Source organism: Myotis brandtii, unplaced genomic scaffold (genome assembly GCF_000412655.1).
Source record: "Myotis brandtii unplaced genomic scaffold, ASM41265v1 scaffold1635, whole genome shotgun sequence".
NCBI classification, from domain to species: Eukaryota; Metazoa; Chordata; class Mammalia; order Chiroptera; family Vespertilionidae; genus Myotis; species Myotis brandtii.
The window spans coordinates 170,515-174,566 of NW_005355981.1; the positions used below are offsets into that span (position 1 = coordinate 170,515).

At 42.5% G+C, this 4,052-nt stretch overlaps 1 protein-coding gene across 3 annotated transcripts in view; it reads left to right on the forward strand.

Moving 5' to 3' along the window:
* The window catches only part of ADGRF4 (adhesion G protein-coupled receptor F4), a 27,386-nt gene continuing 23,334 nt past the window's right edge, over window positions 1-4,052 (forward strand). For all 3 annotated transcript variants that reach the window (XM_014536498.1, XM_005862326.2, XM_014536497.1), the window contains exon 1: window positions 1-199. The gene's annotated coding sequence lies outside the window, so the exon portion shown is untranslated. The remainder of the gene's footprint in view (window positions 200-4,052) is intronic.

Here is a 4,052-nt window from a genome sequence, read left to right on the forward strand (position 1 = left end):
CTCATGTTGGCCTCTCACAGCAGACAGCAGGTTTGCATGGGGTCTCCTGGATTTCCCCTTCAAAACATGGAGAAGAAGGACCGCAGCCCCTGAAGGGGGAACGGGGGAGGGGCCGAGGCAGGTGCACGTGATGGTGGGGCGCGGAGGTGGGAAGCTCAGCGCCGACCTTCCTGCTGGGCCGCTGGATCTCCTGGATGCCGTGAGTACACCTGCCGTGCCAGCACCTTTCTCCTGGAGACGGGATTGTCTTTGCTGGTATTCCAGAATGGGGAGGAGGTGTGATTCGGGATGGTATTTTCTGAAATGCTTGATTATGTAGGGATCTTTCCTAACATTATATAGAAATTGACTAGCTCAAGTTTAGAGTATTTTCTGTCTCCTTTACATTTGTTTTCCTTTAAAAAGCCATTTGTAGCTCAGTACGGGCAGCTCAGTTGGTGTTCGGGCATCATCCCGATTGGATCCCCAGTCAGGGCACATACAAGAATCAGCCAACGAAAGCATAAATAAATGGAGCAATAAGAAGATCTCTCTCTCTCTCTCAAATCAATGAATACAAAAATTAAATAAATTAAAAAAATAAAAAGTAATTTGTTAGGCTCTAATTGCTCAGTCCTAGGAGTGAAAGTGCAAAACACCTTGTCAGGCAATTAAACTGTCTGTTCTCCGATGGTCCCCTTGCTTGACGAATTGGATGAGCAAACTAGCTTGCAATTCCCTTCCTTTAGGCTGAATGTAAAGCTAGATTTTTCATTTTTAAATTTTTATTTTTTAATAAATCTTTATTGTTGAAAGTATTACTTATATCCTAGATTTTTTTTAAAATAAAGCATTCTCTAGTAGCTTGTTCTTTTAGTGGGGCAGACAAAGCTGTCTTTATATCAACTTACAAGGAAACATTTCCTACAGTTAAAAGTTGCTAAAAGGCATCCTCCCCATTTTGAGTGGCCACTAGTGTGGCACTTGATGATTTATGTCTCTTATACTCTGAGGTCAACTGTGGGAATGCAAATACGTTGCATCACAGGGTGCGATTTTTTAGTGTCAGCACTCCAGTGAGCTTTGTTCATGGAGCAGAGCAATTGCTCAGTATATCAATTTCTTTAAAATCATCTCAGCAGCAACATAGTTGCTGAAACGCTGAATGCCTTCGAACTCTGAAATCATGTGATTCTTCAAACTTGTCAGAATTTAAATCTGCAGTGCAATTCTCAGGAAAGATACTGAGCTATAAAAAGATTGGCTGGAAGCCATCTAAAATCGCCCAGGATGCGAAGTTTCTGGTTCTAATAGATCAGCGGTTCTCAACCTGTGGGTCGAGACCCCTTTGGGGGTCGAACAACCCTTTCACAGGGGTCGCCTAAGACCATGGGAAAACACATATATAATTGCATATTGTTTTTGTGATTAATCACTATGCTTTAATTATGTTCAACTTGTAACAATGAAAATACATCCTGCATATCAGATATTTACATTACGATTCATAACAGTAGCAAAATTACAGTTATGAAGTAGCAACGAAAATAATTTTATGGTTGGGGGTCACCACAACATGAGGAACTGTATTAAAGGGTCGAGGCCTTAGGAAGGTTGAGAACCACTGATCTAGAATAATGAGGTGTGCTCATGACTAGGCGGCTGAAGTGGCTAGAACAGCAAGCAGGGCTCCTAGAGGGCATCGAAGGCACAAAGGTCCACTCATCACTTTATTCTTATCCAAACTGGCCAAGCGGCCAATGCTCTGTACACCTAAAACCCGGTGCCCATTCTTGGAGAGCAGGAAGTGCGAGTTTTTGCAGACAGCCAGTGAACACGTGAAAATATGCAAACCGATGGCAGGATTAGGAGAAAGCACACAAATGTGAGCATTTGGCACCACCCTAAGAAATTAAATGGGAGGCTGAGAGCTAAACAGGTGAAAAAGTGCATGTAGTCCATGTTTATAAATTTCATGTATCATTGAAGTGAAAAACCTGACAGAATTTGATGGTATTAAAAAGATTTCAACCACCATTAGAGTATCTTGAAGAAGTATGCAATATTCATGGATTAGATGGATAGAAATGAACACAATGTGTAAAGGATAAACAAAAAAATTTATTTTCATTTTTTTAAAAATATTGATTAGCATATCATTAAGAAAGGTAAATGATAAAGATTTTTTTTAAAATTACACATTAATCTGTTATTTTATAGGAAGTATATTTTATACAATCTGCCAAATTCAAAGGTAATTATTATACTTATTTTGAACATCCTATATAATAAAAAGCTAATATGCAAATTGTGCCCTCCCCCAGGAGTTCAACCAGTGGGTGGGGCCAGCTGGCCAACCACCCAAGGCCCCTCCCCTGGCTTGCCGCACCCCTGATCAGCCCCCTCACCCCGATTGAGGCAGGCCAGCTGGACCCCACCCATGCATGAATTCGTGCACTGGGCCTCTAGTAATTAATAATAAGCATATTTCCTTTACAACTCTAAATAATGGCTATTTTTATACTTGAAACTAAGATCTAAACCTAGTAATCCTTGTCTGGTGTCTTTAAGGAGGTCATAGTAGGCTGGGGGCATTTCAACTTAAATTACCACATTCCAAAATTATTTAGAGTTGCAAATATGTTTGCCTGCCCCTCTGAGATAGAACAGCTGCCCTATGATTTTAAAACAAACGCTTTAGCTCAGGCTGCTTTGGCTCAGCGGGTAGAGCGCTGGACTGTGGACTGAAGGGTCCCTGGTTCGATTCCTGTCAAGGGCACATGCCTGGGTTGTAGGATCGATCCCCAGCAGGGGCGTGCAGGAAGCAGTTGATTGATGATTCTCTCTCATCATTGGTGTTTCTATCTCCCTTTCCCTCTCCCTTCCTCTCTGAAATCAACAAAAATATATTTAAAAAAATAAAAAGGAAAAGAAGATTTAGAAGCTGCCATCACTCCCTGTGAGAGACAGTCATTCATTCTTTCGCTTGTCCACAAATGTGTCTCTCATGTACCTTATGCTCTTCAAGGTGCTGGGGACAGAAAAACTGCCCACTGTATTCACGTCTTGACAAATGGTATCATGATTTATTTTTGCGTTTTATTTTTTGCCTATTCCACTAGATGCAGCCCAATTCCTCTTAGGCTCTGGGGCTAAAGTAGTAAAGTCTTGCGCTCTGTGGACCTCTTGTCATTACGGCTTAGCGTCACAGCAGTGGTGTGGGAGGCGCCCGTTGCTGGGAATTCCCTGGGAGGAAGATCCTGAGACACATGTCTTCTGGGACTATTGTATGTAGTTCTATTTTTCTTTAAGTCTCTGAGGCCAGCAAACGCTATTTTCTCTCTGTTAGATCAGGCAGCCTGGCTTCCATTCAGTAGCTTAGAATGCTGTTTATTATCAAGTAAGAGACAGAAGTGGGTGGTCATGGATAATCATGCCTGGATAAGGACACGCAGAGAGAGACGGGTGGTGGAAGCAGGGAGGAGGAATTCGGGACATTCTTTTCATAGGTCCCGAGAAGCTGTCAGCCCAGGTTGCTTGTTGCTTTTATGGCTGAAATGTCATCTTTCAGATACTTTTGGAACAGGATGTGGAGTTGCCTTTGTCGGGTGACTAGCCTAGAAGCCGGAGGGAACTTCTTTGTGAAGGTCAGATACCTCATTATATAGGAAACTACCACAGGGAGTCTCAGGCAGGAGTTCTTTGGCAACATGTTTTCTCTCCCTCATTTTTATTCTCTTTTCTGAGTCTGTCTTCCCTTCCCTGGTGATCATTCCAAACTTCCGATTGCCAAGCCACTTTGTGCCTGCCTTCCCTCACCTCTCCACTCTGAGCATCACGTTTCAGAATAATTCTGACTCCTTTCACAGATTAAAGATGATCTGTCCGTCTGTCCACAGCCTCCTTCTTTCAGGATTGACTAAAGCCCAGACCAGGGGTGGGCAAACTTTTTGACTTGAGGGCCACAATGGGTTCTTAAACTGGACTGGAGGGCCGGAACAAAAGCATGGATGGAGTGTTTGTGTGAACTAATATAAATTCAAAGTAAACATCATTACATAAAAGGGTACGGT